This window comes from Notolepis coatsorum (assembly GCF_963971535.1).
Source record: "Notolepis coatsorum genome assembly, chromosome: 1".
NCBI classification, from domain to species: domain Eukaryota; kingdom Metazoa; phylum Chordata; class Actinopteri; order Aulopiformes; family Paralepididae; genus Notolepis; species Notolepis coatsorum.
The window spans coordinates 39,463,048-39,479,164 of NC_140165.1; the positions used below are offsets into that span (position 1 = coordinate 39,463,048).

A 16,117-nucleotide genomic window follows, 5' to 3' on the forward strand; every position below is an offset into this window, starting at 1 on the left:
TCCTCTCACAATATTCACCCTCACTGAACTGAATCATCTGAAAATGTGCATATCTGTGATGTCAGAGATTTCTCAGCTGCATAATAATGTGGCAGTTGGCACCAGGCCACACAGTGGTTGGAGCCCAGCCTCAAAACGGCTTAAGATCTTGAGGTAGAAAAATGCGGTTTTTAGTACTTGATTAGAAATACAAAACAATGCATTTTTTTGGAAAAAAAACCTAGGTGTTCCATAGACTCACAGGAATTGTGTAAAAGTGCCCAAATAGTGAAAGAAATAGTAAATAGTAGTATAATAGTTAATAGTTCCCCTTTAACATTTTTTAAATAAACATTATTTTTTTAAATGGCTAAAAGTGATTTTGTAATTTTGCAACCGTGGGTCTCACAGGGTACTTTTAACCCTGTGAGGCCCAAATAAAAAAGACATTAGCAACTTCAGAGGCCAGAGGGTGAGACCTATAAACACATGAAGGGTGCCGTGACTGAAAAAAAAGGTTGAGAAACGCTGGTGTGGCTCTTTGTGGTACCACAGTAATTTTTTTTTGGCTCTTAGTCTCTGACTGGTTGGCCACCCCTGGTTTAGACTGATGGGAGGGGGGGGGGACGGGTGGTCCAGCCTCCTCATGTTACTTCTCCGGCGAGGCATCTGAAGAGACCCAAGTTGATCGCCGGCCCGGAAAACGTGTGGAATATATATTTACAGTACCCAACGCTGAATCAATAAACGCGATCGATATTTGGAATGGCGATCAGGAAATGGAATAATCTTTTTGGATAACATCTGATCTGAGGTAAGCAATTTATTTGACCAGTCTTGGGGTAATCGGATCTGTTTTGACCTATATATCAGCGTGTGCCCCATGTGTGTGTCTGTGTGTGCTCGCTGATCAGGAAATGAGAGAATATTTTTTTCAGATCGCTTCTATAGCGTGCATAAGTACACATAGACTATCGATAATCTAGAATTTATTTGAAAACGATTCATAAATAGGCCGAAAAATTACAATGTTTTTTGTGTATGCCAGAATATTCCAGTAAAGGGCGTTTATCACGGAATCTATATATTTTCCTGAAAAACGAGGGCTTTTCAAAATGGTATAAAACGGTACCAACGGTCTCGACAATGTTGACTGCAAACAAGTCATTGATAAACGACGGGCAGATTAGACACATAGCCATAATTTAAGACAGAGATTATGCGTTCACAACGCTATCATTGAAGTGGGTGGTGGCATTCAACCATGCTTTACCATGTTAACAAGTGGCACTGATAGTGTTAAAGGAAGGAAGCTTAGCACAATGAATGGAAACGGACAGTGCCGGTTAGCCTAGGCATTGTCCAACTAACACCTCTCCCGAAGGCAAACCGGTCATGTCCGCTTCCAGTCATTGTGCTAAGCTAGGCTAACATGCAGCCAGATAGCTTTCTACTGAATGCACAGAGGAAACTGGTATCTTCTTGTCTCTCTCTGGAGAAGACGGTAAGCTAATTTCCCAAAATGTTGGCGTGTTCCTTTAAGTAAAAAATTTAAAAAAAGTTATTCGGTTGTGGGAGGGATCTGGGGTCACATGGAGTGTGTTATACGATATAACAACGGCTAACTTGACTGTTTCAGCCAATCAGAATCAAGATATTTGCATGCCATTGCATAATACAGTATATACAATTATTAAAAACCTCACCTTTTTGTTAGTCCCAGTCGATCAACGTGTTTTTTGTGTGTTTATGTGTGCGTTTTCTTTATACATTTGGTGGTGGGGCTGCCCATTTTGTGTACGTTTGGATCAAAGACCGGGCCTTTAAAAGGCAGCAGCGATGCAGGGGTTACGCACACAGATGGACACGACTCTTCGCTCTCCCTCACACAAAAGATCCTCTTCTACACGGACAATACATGTTTTCTCTCTCTCTCTCTCTCTCTCTCTCTCTCTCTCTCTCTCTCTCTCTCTCTCTCTCTCTCTCTCTCTCTCTCTCGCTCTCGCACAAACAGACTAAAATCAACAGACAATATTCACATCTTCCTCCTCTGCTTCCTCTCCTTCCCACATGAACGGATTTGTGCTGCACACATACCAGGCAATCTCCGAGCAAACACGCCGTGCCTTTTGCGAAGGGGGTCAGGGTCTTCTCGTTAAACAACAGAAAGAAATAAGCAGAGAGAAGGAGCAAGAAAGGGATGTTTGCTTTGAAGAAATCCTTGTTTCTATGGAAACCCGGCAGAGACGGCTGATGAGAAGTCTTTTTTGTGTCTTGTAACACGACTCACTGGCAATGCGTTAGCGTGCGTTGTGAGCGAATGGCGGAATGGCTCTTTAGGACGGACAGACGCCATGAGACGACCGTTTCAGTGTTTTGGAGACTGTTTGGAGATGAACTAATTAAGCACATTTTGTCATCAAATATTACAAAAATAAAACATTCTAGCTCAGGAGAGGAAGGGAGCCTTAGAAAAAAAAAGTCTCTTTCTTTCCTTTCTACCTTTATTTAGCCACATAAAACATAATAATAATAAAAAAAAAACGTGGATTTTAAACCTGCAATTTTATCATCTAAATGTCTGTTGTCTAAATGGTGATACATGTTGTCCTTATGAGCAACGGATTTAAGTGTGACAGAGCATACGGAGGATACAACAGTCATGCTTTGCGTTTGAACCCAGTCGCCACTCTCTTTATCTATCCCTCCTTTGACATCCAATGAGCCCGTCCCTGTCAAAGTGTCTTTGAGAAAGGCACTGAACCCCTCAACCCGCTCAAGGGGAGCCACAAATGGCTGACCCTGCACTTTGACTCATCTGGAGAAATAGATCCATAGACGTGTGTCTCAGAGATATGTGAAGAAATGTATTCCTAAATACACCCAATCATAAATACTAATATTGATTATAATAATAATACTAATACTATGACTAGTAGTAGTAGTAGTAGTAGTAGTACTACTACTACTACTACTACTACTACTACTACTACTACTACTACTACTACTACTACTACTACTACTACTACTACTACCACCACTATACTACTACTACCACCACTACTAACACTACTACTACTACTACTACTACTACTACTACTACTACTACTACTACTACTACTACTACTACTACTACTACTACTACTACTACTATACGACACGGTGGTGGTGGGGCTGATCTCTAACAACGACGAGAAGGCCTATCGGGAGGAGGTTGATGAACTGGCACACTGGTGCCGGGACAACAGCCTACTCCTGAACATTGGTAAAACCAAAGAGCTGATTGTGGATTTTAGGAGAATACAGCAGGGGACACACACGCCGTTGTGGATAAACGGGGCTATCGTGGACAGGGTGAGCAGTTTCAAGTTCCTGGGAGTCCACATCACAGACGACCTGACATGGTCTACACACATAAATTCTGTGGTGAAAAAGGCGAAACAGCGCCTCTATTACCTGAGACAGCTAAGGAAGTTCAGAGTATCGGGGAAGATACTCTACTCCTTCTACTCCGGGGCTGTAGAGAGCATTCTGACTGGAAACATCACTGCCTGGTTTGGAGACAGCACGGCACAGGACAGGAAGGCACTCCAGAGAGTGGTGCGCTCAGCTGAGCGTACTACGGGTATTGCACTACCACCCCTGCAGGACTTATATAACAGGAGGTGCAAATCCAGAGCCTGCAGAATTATGAAAGACCCTCACCACCCCAACAACAGCCTGTTTAAGCTGCTGCGGTCAGGCAAGCGCCTACGGTCACACGCTGCAAGAACAGAGAGACTCCGACTCAGCTTCTTCCCCCAGGCCATCAAAACACTGAACACTAAACACTCACAAATACACATGAGCACACACAGACACACACATACACACCACTCATGCGGCAACCGGTAAAAAAAAAAACACTTTAAACAAAATGTCACTTTAAAAAATGTAATCTTTAGAAACACTTTAAAAGAAGGAGGTACTGTATAGTTGAGATACAGTAAGAGTTAACATTTTAAATTGTATATTGCATAGTAGTGTATATAAGAACCAGTTTCTCAGGAACCTAGCATGTCTTTTTTTACCATGCATATCTTGTGTCTTATCTATTTTACTTTTTCGATGCCTATTTTATTCTATTTTATTATTGTATTTTGCAAAATCAATGCGGGCAAGACCACCCGCATTTCACTGTATGCCCTGGTATGTATGTGACAAATAAACCTCTTGATTCTTGATTCTTTATTCTACTACTACCACCACCACTACTAACACTACTATTACTACTACTACCACTACTGCTACCATAATGATGATGATGATGTTGATGATGATGATGATGATGATGATGATGATGATGATGATGATGATGATGATGATGATGATGATGACGACGACGGAGATTCCCTCTCTTCATCCAGGTATCACCACGGTGCTCACCATGACCACCATCAACACCCACCTGAGGGAGACACTCCCCAAGATCCCCTATGTCAAGGCCATCGACATGTACCTGATGGGCTGCTTCGTCATGGTCTTCCTCGCCCTGCTGGAGTACGCCTTCGTTAACTACATCTTCTTCGGGAGAGGCCCGCAGATGCAGAAGAAGCTTGCAGAGAAGGCGGAGAAGGTCAACAATGAGAGGGCGGCCAAGTACGACCAGGCGAGGGTAAGCTGGGAAGCCCTGTGTTGGAACTTAACATTTCACTGAGAGTCAATAGCTTTGTGGCAGCATTGAGCATTGTGAGATAGTATCACAGCAGTGAACTAAGGCTGTGATCCTATTGGACACCTGTTTCTTGCACTCAAACGTGGCGGTGTACACAGAGAATCGAAAGTGCACAGGGCGCAACAACAAGCGATACCACTGATTACCTTTGCTACCTCAGCTAACGTACATGAGTTATATAAATGACTACCGTTAGCGTTGATATTAATGGTATGTCGCTAGGCTGGACAAGATGGACAAGCCTCCTAAAGTGTCTAAACAGAAGTACAGTAAGTACAGGCTACAGGCGTTCCGGTTTCGACAAAACAATTATAGAAACGTGTGAGCTGCACAATATTTCCTCATTTAAGCCACTGCAACGGCTTTGCCTGAAGAATTTACTACATGACCGGGACGTTCTAGCTTGTTTGCCGACAGGATTCTGGAAAAGTTTGGTCCATTCTCAGGCAGCTTCCATGGGAAGTACATAAACCGGAAATTCTACCCCATAGACACTTTTGGCAGTAGTTCTTTACCAGGCTTTATCTCACGGAGATAAAACTGGGAACGAGGTTAGTATGTCACTCACCAGTCGGAAACCGCCCAAATTTGCTTCTCCATTATCTATTGGTTTGTTTTGACGTCGATTTCTCTTCAGATACCTCCGATTCGTAATCCCTCCCCTCGGTTTATTTGTCGACAAGAAGGTGACATTGACGTTGATGCGCTCCGTGGGTAAAGTAAAAAAATAATAAAACGTGAGACGTGTGCCTGTCGCCAACCGTTAAAAACAATAGAGAAAAGGAGCAGGCACATTCAAAAAGGCTTCCAATGTTATCACAGCTTGAGGCTGCGTGTCGACCAGAGACCTCTGTATGAGCTGGCAGCGCTAAACAGATGGTCGTGGATGTTGTTGTTGCTATAAGGAAAAGTAATAGGGCTTTCCCCAGAATTTTCAAACAAGTTGGTGCTGAGTCTCAACTATGGGTGGTCCGTAGGGGGGCATGCGGGAGGCAAACGAAATGTCAATAAAGAAAGCCATTTGCTGTAATTTCCCGCAACTTAAAAACATAATTTCAATACAATAGCTAACAAAAGTTCCAAATAAGTTATTTATTTAAGTACAGTGTATAAGGCCCCAAGCTTTCACTGCAAAAAACACATGGTGGTGCTGGCACGTTGTCATAGTGGCGCTGCGCCCCTATACCATTGTTCAGGGGTTCCCAAACTTTTCAGGCCGGGGCCCAGAAAATAAGGCGTCAGAGAGCCGCGGCCCAATGCACATCGTCAGGCTTTTTTTATAATTTTTTTTGCCAGGCGACCGATTTTTTAAGCCAAATATCACTTCAATCCTATTAAGTTAGTTCAAGGTAGTTATTCATTTATATGTGCTATTTATGAAAGGGCTAACTTGTTGCAAAGTAATAATGATAATAATAATAGCCTCATTAAAATACTATTGTTGCTTCGGTTGTTTTCAGCGTTTTATGTGCATAATCTGTTATTTAGTTTGAAATGTTCGTTGAAATAATTAGATTTTTAGTTTTAGTTTATTTATTAAGTTAATATAAAACCATATAGTCACATTTTAGAATACAATAGAATAGAATTTTAGAATACAACTAGAAACACTGTCCTGGCCTGCTTCTAAGTTCAGTGGCCTGACAATTTTTTTTTTTTTTTTTTTTTTAACTTTTTTTGGAAATCATCTTGCGGCCCTCCTGTGGCTGCTCACGGCCCACCTTTGGGTCGCGACCCCGACTTTGGGAACCACTGGTTTAGGGAACGCTCTGGTAATGGCGCTCTTTTGCTAAAAGCTGAAACGTGTCACTTCTAGCGCGCTGCACTATGAACGCTGCAAACACGCCACACGGTCAGCTCTCACTGCTGTTGTGGACGCGCTGTTTCCACTGAAGCTGGCGAGAAATAGAGTCACCAAAGAAGAGTCCGAGTTGAGTCCCCATTAGGCCTAGTCCGAGTCCAGACATCTACACTACGCCTACAATAAACATAAATGACACAGCGGTCACCACCGAAATTAAATAATGTTACGGTATTAATATAGCCATCAATATCTTATGCCAAATGATTAGGGCCTATTACAAAAAATATATAAATAACTGCATTTATCAATTAACAAGTCAGAGTCCTCTGCACCTTCCGAGTCCGAATGCAGTCAATTCTCGAGTGCAAGTCCAAGTCCGAGTCATCAGTGCTCAAGAGTCGAGTCACGAGTCCTGAAAATCAGTCTTGAGTACTCCAACACTGGTTGAATGACACGCTGCCTAAAGTCTCTTTTTTACCCCCCGTCGGCTAATGTCCTCTGTCCTGTGTTTTTCAATTCCTTATCAAAGGGTGAATATTCATTTCAGCTCTAACCTCCATTGAGGGCAAGCCCTCATTTCCAATGATGTTGAGCGTACAAACACAATAATAAATACATGATAAATACAATCAATATACAATGACCTGTACTGTAATCTAATATAGTTAAGTTAATACAACTAATTAAAACAAATGCAGAATATGGTGGAATGGTTGGTGATTAAGGATTTAAACTGTTTTAGAATTTGTTGCATGATGTTCCACGTGTCAGGTGAAAGCAGATTACCCTCATTCAGTACAAACTCCTGGTGCTTTAAGTGTGAGCCAATCTTTGGAACGTGTACTATATGAAGCAAAGGAACAAACTTGCAGCATTTGGGTTTAGATCAACTGCTATTTTTAACCAATGTTAAAACAGTAGCACCATGCCAATGCAAATGCTATTGACTCAGTATGACAGGACTACAATGGGATACTTACATGAAAAATATGAATAGAGCCATTTTAAGGTTTCAAGTTGTTGGTGGATGGATGGGTGGATGGATGGATGGTGCACACTAATCAATCCTTGATGAGCAAGTCGACCTTATTGTCGTTGATGTTTGATATGTATATCTTCCATTTCACATGATGACCATATCATACAGTATATCATAGGATATCATAGTCTAGTATCATAGGATTCCAAATTCTCATATAGTTTGCCTTTGCTTTTGAGTGGGTGTTGCTACTGTTTTTTTTATTTTGTATACACTTGTGTTTTGGTTGCACTGTGTAGGGCTGCTGGGCTGGCGGCCCATCAATCACAATCAGAATCACAATCTTGTATTGTCTCAGAACAGAACAGTTTTACTGCACAGAGAGTGAAATTGTTTAGTTTTGCTCTCTCCACCTTGCAGCAGCAGCAACAATAATATTATATGATACAAATTTATAAAATAGGATCAAAATAGAATAAAGATGAATAAGAGAATAAAATATGTATGTATGGATAGATGAATGTATGTATAAATGTATGTATGTGTTGTATTTATGTATGTACAATATGAATGTATGTACAGGATGGATGGATGTATGGATGGATGGATGTATGGAAGTATTGATGTGTGTATGTATGTATGTATGTATGTATGTATGTATGTATGTATGTATGTATGTATGTATGTATGTATGTATGTATGTATGTATGTATGTATGTATGTATGTATGTATGTATGTATGTATGTATGTATGTATGTATGTATGTATGTATGTATGTATGTATGTATGTATGTATGGATGGATGGATGTATGTATGTATGTATGGATGTATGTATGTATGGATGGATGTATTGATGGATGGATGGATGGATGGATGGATGGATGAATGTATGGATGGATGGATAGATGGATGGATGGATGGATGAATGTATGGATGGATGGATGGATGGATGGATGAATGGATGGATGGATGGATGGATGGATGTATGGATGTATGGATGTATGTATGTATGTATGTATGTATGTATGTATGTATGTATGTATGTATGTATGTATGTATGTATGTATGTATGTATGTATGTATGTATGTATGTATGTATGTATGTAACTTATGTATGAATGTATGGATGGATGGATGGATGGATAGATGGATGTATGAATGTATGGATGGATGGATGGATGGATGGATGGATGGATGGATGGATGGATGAATGAATGTATGGATGGATGGATGGATGGATGGATGAATGTATGGATGTATGGATGGATGGATGGATGAATGTATGGATGGATGGATGGATGGATGGATGGATGGATGGATGGATGGATGGATGGATGGATGGATGGATGGATGGATGGATGGATGTATGGATGTATGTATGTATGTAACGTATGTATGAATGTATGGTTGTATGGATAGATGGATGTATGAATGGATGGATGGATGGATGGATGCTGGGGATCCTTTCCCCAAAAGCATTATGGGGCCGTTATCTTTCTACAGTACCGGCTCCTAACCTCAGAGCCCTCTGCTACCAGGGGCAATGAGTCCCATGATGGTGATACAGAGTGTGGAGTTTATCTCTCCTTCCCAACAGGATGCTAATATTAAAACTGCTTAGAGACCACAACTACATTTGAAAGGTTTTTTGTTATTGCAATGTTTACAACGTTGATTTTATTGCTACAATGTTTACAACTGTTTGTGGAAGAGGGCTGGCTTTGCTCAAGGCCTATAAATTATTAATGTATAGACAATCAAGATTCCTCAACAATACTACAGACTATAAGCGACTATTGGGCAAAACCTGGGACCAGAATGTTTGGACCAAGCTGTCATTCTGGTCCCGTAGAGTACTGGCCCCATTAGTCTCTGGCCCGTTTATGAGTTGTTTATTTTCTAAAATCGTGGATCAACCTTGTCATGATTTACAGATGCTGGTTCTGCTCAGAAGTGTGTTAGCAGGGGAGCAAGTGTAACCTATTGTAGTGGTGTTGTGTTTACTTGGTGCCTGTATCTCGAGTCAGTGACAAAAGTATTGGGTCAGTGAGTACATGATGACATGATGACGTTCCTGGCCAAATTCCCAATCAGGTCTCTGACATCAAGGCCACCTAATCATCCCTTCCCCTTAATTGGCTGATATATATCCCTGTCCCCTGAGCCGTTCAGCCATTGTGTAGTGTGATGTGTGCCTGGTGCCAGTGTATGGCAGCCATTGAGCCTGTGTAACTGTGTGCTACCAGTGGCGGTGAAGGAGGCAATTTCCACCCTAGATTGTGGGAAGCACTTTGAGTGTCTAGAAAAGCGCTATATAAATGTAATGAATTATTATTATTATTATTATTATTATTATTATTATTATTATTATTATTATTATTATTATTATTATTATTATTATTATTATTATTATTATTATTATTATTATTATTATTATTATTATTATTATGATTATGATTATGACTATTATTATTATTATTATTATTATTATTATTATTATTATTATTATTATTATTATTATTATTATTATTATTATTATTATTATTATTATTATTATTATTATTATTATTATTATTATTATTATTATTATTATTATTATTATTATTATTATTATTATTATTATTATTATTATTATTATCATCTTCCTTCCACACCGGGATTTGAACCTGCGGGTTTCCCTCTACCCGTCAACCAAAGGGGCCCATGGTGTCTCACTGAAAACTCAGTGGAACGGAACCCTAATGCGTGTGATTAACTACACCTATGTTTACCCTGCATCAAGGAAACTATAAAAGAAGGAAGGGTCATCACGTCACTGTGTAGCGTGTGAACACACATCGGTGCCAAGGGTGGAAACGTTCAGTTCGGCCGACATTGAGTTGAATGGGATCAGCCGTCTCCTCGTTTATGACCCGTCATTTAAACAAGTTATTACCTCGGATGTCAAAATCATCTGCATGCTTTTGCATTGTTAACTAGCTAACGTTTGATATACTGTAGTGGTCCATGTATATTTCATCAGATAGCTGGTATAAATTTTTTAATTTTAATACAGGCTTCAACTAGCACCAAAGTCTGGCACCAAGCAGAGCATAGAACGCTGGTATTCTGACGTGATGACCCCTCCTTCTTTTATAGGAGGAAGTTGACAATGTCAAAATGGCCACTGCGAGAAGGGCCTGTAGAGAATAAGAGTGAACAGAAAAGCTCACTGGTCCAATACTTTTGCTGTTTTCTGTACCAGGTGTTCTATAGAAGTGTCAAAGTTCACAGGTTTAAAGTACATAAGAAAATAAATCCTTTCTCTACTGTATGATTTGAAGTGTGGCTGAATATTTTCGTTTTCAGGAGGCAGGTAGTAGGACCGCGTCACTAAAACGGTCCAATCAGGTAAAAGGTCTTCGCCACTCACGCTCGGTGAGTTTCTACTGACTCAGTGGGACATCCTCTATATCCTTCTACGTCAACCTTTCTGTTGCCATCAGCTGACATGGCGTTTTTATCTTCCTTTGTTTTTGCCATAAAGTTCATTTTTCCATGGAATGAAATGATGACACAGACATTTTCCATAAACATCGCCATGAATCTGGGGGAATATTCCGATTCAACTTTTTTGGTCTTGCCATATCGTCATTGCGGTTGAATCCTTTTGTGTCTTGTGTCTCTATGTTGAATGCAAGCATGCAACCTACTACCTCACATGATCCTCTGTGTATGTTCTGGAATTGCTGTTTTGTGGATACAATGTTGTTTTCCCTGCTTTCAGGTCTCACTCAGAACACATGGTCTTTGCCAGCACTATGTTTGCCGCAATATTTTACAGAGCCCACCCCCGCCCCCACCCCCAAAAACAAGGCATTACAAAGCTTTGTTCTAGTAATAGGCCCATACCAGAACGTGTCTGATCCAAAGTGTAAACATAGCCATTGTAAAAGTATCCCATTAAAGGCGCTATAGATAACATTGAGCCACTAGATGGTGCTATAGATAACATTGAGCCACTAGATGGCTCACGATTAGAGCACCAGCATGTCAGCATGTCCCAACTAGCAGCACGTTCATCAAATCAGGTGCTTTCCACGTGGGGGAAATGGGAAGTAGGGAGCGGGATACATGCACACATTATGGAAACAACAGGATTCATTTTGGACCTGCCAAAGTTTTTAAAATGATAAATTCATAAATCTATAGCACCTTTATTGCTTCTATCCTGTATTAGTACTGCTGCTGTGGCTGCTGTAACCAGATTATTCTCTAGATATTATAAAGTAGAACCTATTGGCCATAATTGAAACACACAATTTCTGCCGCAATTCAGTAGCAATTCACTGATTCAAACTTAGCGACGGCTGCCTCTGTACAAATGATTGCTGTTGTACATCATGTCTTTTTACTACGGACGTCGTCGTGAGCGAATGCTGGATCTACTGTGCGACTGGATTAAACAGTCCCATGGTCCTGCTTGTAATGGTTTCAGTGGAAAGAGAAACTGGATGCACACAATGTATTCAGTATACAGTATAATCAGCTATAGACCACTGCACTTCTGCGATATATTGAGCTCATGGGAGAGAGAGCGGGGGGAGAAAATGAATGAATGTGGATGAGAGCCTTGAAATGAAGTGGTTGTAGCTACGGCTGTTGGGGTGATCCAATGGACTTTTATACGTCTGAGTCTCCTGAACACGGAGGGACCAATCCCAAGTCGATCGGCACTTTCTCGGCCGAGCTATAGTCACTTTTCTGCACCTACTCCCGAACTCCGCATGCGCAGATTGATAAACCTAGATCTCTGGACAATCCAGAGAGACTCCGTGGGCAATCTGCAGAGTTGGGGAGTAGGTCTGAAAAAGTGACTATAGCTCGGCCGAGAAAGCTGGGATTGGTGTCTCCGCGTTCAGGAGACTCAGGTGTATAAAAAAGTCTAGTGGATCATGTCTCCAGCACCCCCACAGCCGTAGCCAGTGATGCAGTGGTGGTCCCACGGGATACCACGCCGTCCTAGCAGTTTTTCTGAGCAGAAGTACACACAGTCGCGCACGGATGTGTACGCACAGTCGCGCACGGATGTGCACGCGCGCGCACACAAAAATGCGGTCCACTCATGTGCGTACCCACCGTCTTATAACAATAGCGCAGGTCGTCAGGTGTCTTCAATTACACTACCCGGCACTTATCTATCACCTAGACTTTGCATAATAATAGGATACCAATACTAACATAACAAAGAAAGAGAAGTGCAAAACCAAAATACAAGCCCTGTCGGGGTTTGCTTGATCTGTGGAACTCTCACTATGTGACAAATGGTCCCGACTGGAAGGATGAGGCATTAAGTTGTGCTTCAGAAGGAAACTGTCCTTCTATAAACTGTAAGTTACATTGTTAATTTAGTTTGTATTTACTTGTCTAATTTAAGTTAATTCAATTAAAGAAATTGTAACTACAATATTGTATCTACAATTACATTTAAAACATTGTTTGTTTTTCAACCATATCTGTTGACAATATAATTTCTTTATATATTGAAGGCTACATACATCCTGCTACCTTTTTCAGCTTCTCTATTTCAAGGCAATATTTACAAAAACTAAACTAAAACTAGTAATTTCCTATACAAACATGTTTCCTTCTATTTATGCATAATAATCATCTGTTCTGTGCGACCGCGAGGGAACATGTATGCGCACGCGCGTGCACGTGGCGTCCAGGCAGTTCTGATATTACGACTGCATCCCTGGCCGTAGCTACAAACACTTAATGTCAAGGCTCTCATCCACATTCATTCATTTTCTCCCGCCGCTCTCTCTCCCATGATGTCAGAATACCGGAAGTGTTGCAGTGGTCTATTTGAGCAGCAGCAGCAGTCCTAAAGCAGTCGTGGTGCTACAGGGGAACTGAACTGTCATTATTCAGCGCCCCTCAGTATTTCATCATCCTCAGACGAACGCCACATCTACTGCACACACTAATCAAAGTCGCTAAATTAAAATGATTCACTGCCATTAGTGATTTTGGCGCAGAAAAAACACTTATACCAACACAAATCAAGCAGTTCAAGTTATTTTGAACTTTGGAACTTGGGAACTTGTTCATTTACATCCCACACAAAACTGCCTACTCTCTGAATACAATGTACCACATGTAATCCTAGTAGTTGTACTGTATTGGTCCCGTCTTTGGGTACCTTGACTGGGTCAAAGTAACCATAGAACCTGAGAGGTTGAACACTTACTATATCCCTACTCAAAACAATATTCATGAATGGTAGTTTTGTCTGGTACTCATGACATGGTCACCATAGAATGCTTTAACATGTGTAAAATAAGTGTTGTTTTTGGGGGTGCGAGACTCAGGATGCTGATTTGTCACCACGTCAAAATCATAATTGCAGCGAATATTCAAGTGTTTTGAACGTTCCAACTGAATTCCACATACTCTCGATACAAGAAACAGTGCTTATCCACTCCCACAGAAAAGCATTCTACGGTGGCCATTTTAGGTGTACTGAAGGACATTCATATTAAGCTCCAAGGTCTTTAAATTATTCAAGTCCAGATGACTAGTTTGGTGACCCTGGGAGTAGCACTTGGACCAGAATTCCTTTGGGTCCAAGCAGGCACCTTAGTCCTGCAGGGTTGGGAACGATTGACTTTCAAAACAATGAATTCAGGAAGTGGATTCAAATACTGGAAAATAGTTTGGCATGAAAAGGCATGTATTATCTAAACCTATTGACCAGTGGATGAGAACAATATTGTCCCGTCGTCAACAAGTAAGCGTCGATTTATGTTTGAATTTTGAATCGACTGAATTGAATTGAATCAAGTGAACTGATCCCAACCCTGTAGTCCAACGTATATGAGCCCATGAGTTCTGTACCAGACGAATCCTGACTCAGTCTCATAATTTACAGACCATGTGAAGCTCAAGGAAGTATCTTTCACACCCCACTCCACTCATGCTCCACTCGTGTTCACACCGACATTAACCAGCTCTCTCATTCCCCTCCCTCCCCCACCCCGCCCTGCCTCCCCCATGCCGCGCTCCCTACCCCCTTCCCTCCCTCCCCTGTCCCGCCCTCCTTCCCTCCCCTGTCCCGCCCTCCTTCCCTCCCCTGTCCCGCCCTCCTTCCCTCCCCTGTCCCGCTCTCCCTCCCTCCCCCGTCCTGCCCTCCCTCCCCTGTCCCGCCCTCCTTCCCTCCCCTGTCCCGCTCTCCCTCCCTCCCCCGTCCTGCCCTCCCTCCCCCGTCCCGCCCTCCCTTCCTCCCCCGTCTCGCCCTCCCTCCCCCCGCCCCCCTCTCTCTACAGGCGGAGGCCCACGGCCACGGCAACATCCTAATGACGACCCTGGAGGTCCACAACGAGGTGGCGGGCAATGAGATCACCACAAGCCTGGCAGACATGCGGAACTCTCAGTCCATGGTGCAGCTGGACAGCACCGCCTCCTCGCACATCCAGTACCGCAAGCAGAGCGGCGGCGTGGGCCCACGCTCGGCCAGCCGCAACTCGCTGGACCGCGCCGCCCAGCTGAAGCGCAGCCGCCTGCGCCGGCGGTCGTCACAGCTCAGGATCAAGATCCCCGACCTGACGGACGTGAACGCCATCGACCGGTGGTCGCGGGTCATCTTCCCGTCCGTCTTCTCGCTGTTCAACCTCGTGTACTGGCTCTACTACGTCTGAGTGGTGGACTGTTGTTTATTTTTTTATTATTTTTTTTGTTTGTTTGAGGGGTGGCGGGGGGGGGGGGGGGGGGGGGGGTTGTTTTGGTGTTTGTTGTTTGATTGTTTTTTTTCTTTTATTTCTTTCTTAATTTAATTTTTCACGTAATGGGAATCTGTGGAGAAAATGTAAAGACTGATGAAATAATGTAACACAGGAACAAAAACTGAGACTGAGAAAGACTTACGAATGCTTGGACCAACCTCCTTATCGGGGAAATTCTTCTTTTTATATATATACAGTATATATTTGCAGTCTCCTTCGTATCGAGCTCTGAACTTTTTTTCTTCAGAACTGTGTAATTGGGACTCGTTGCTCTCTGTGGTTTTGTAAATAGGACGATGCAGCAACCAGCGCTCGAAACTAAACTAAGTACATGATCTGCAAAAAGCGACAGCGGTAGACACGAAAAACACAGCACAAACGTTTCCTTTGAATCGTACAAATAATACACCACCACATGCGGAGAAAAAAAAATAAACGAGGGGAAATAAAACCCAGTTGTTTCATAGAACATGTACAGTAACAAGTGGGGGGGGGGGTCGGGATGAGTGCAGTAAGTACATGAATCTACAAAACAAACTAATGTATGTTTGAAATGAACCCTATGCAGAATTAATGCACGTAATGATCAGCCATATACAGTATTATAGATATATAATTTAAATATATATATTATTTCTTCCTGCCTTGGGTAAAGTGACATTTTCAAAGTACAGATAAAAACCTTTTACAGTGAGATGATTCTGTTGATATGTGTTTCTTATGTATAGTATTGATATTATATTTGTAATGTATTGAATACAGCTTATCTCGTATCGATCTGGGAAACATCTTTATCCGATCCGTTTATTTAAAACGAAAAAAAAAAGTAGAGGACATTCTCCTTGTTTCAGGACGATTCCGACTCAGGTTCTGAAG

At 41.9% G+C, this 16,117-nt stretch overlaps 1 pseudogene across 1 annotated transcript in view; it reads left to right on the forward strand.

Moving 5' to 3' along the window:
* The window catches only part of LOC311241461 (gamma-aminobutyric acid receptor subunit beta-3-like), a 114,768-nt pseudogene extending 99,611 nt beyond the window's left edge, over nt 1-15,157 (forward strand). Inside the window, exons 4-6 of the transcript in view lie at nt 4,386-4,633; nt 10,827-10,895; nt 14,786-15,157. The product of the transcript in view is annotated as a gamma-aminobutyric acid receptor subunit beta-3-like (transcript). The remainder of the gene's footprint in view (nt 1-4,385; nt 4,634-10,826; nt 10,896-14,785) is intronic.
* The last annotated feature ends 960 nt before the right edge of the window (nt 15,158-16,117 follow it).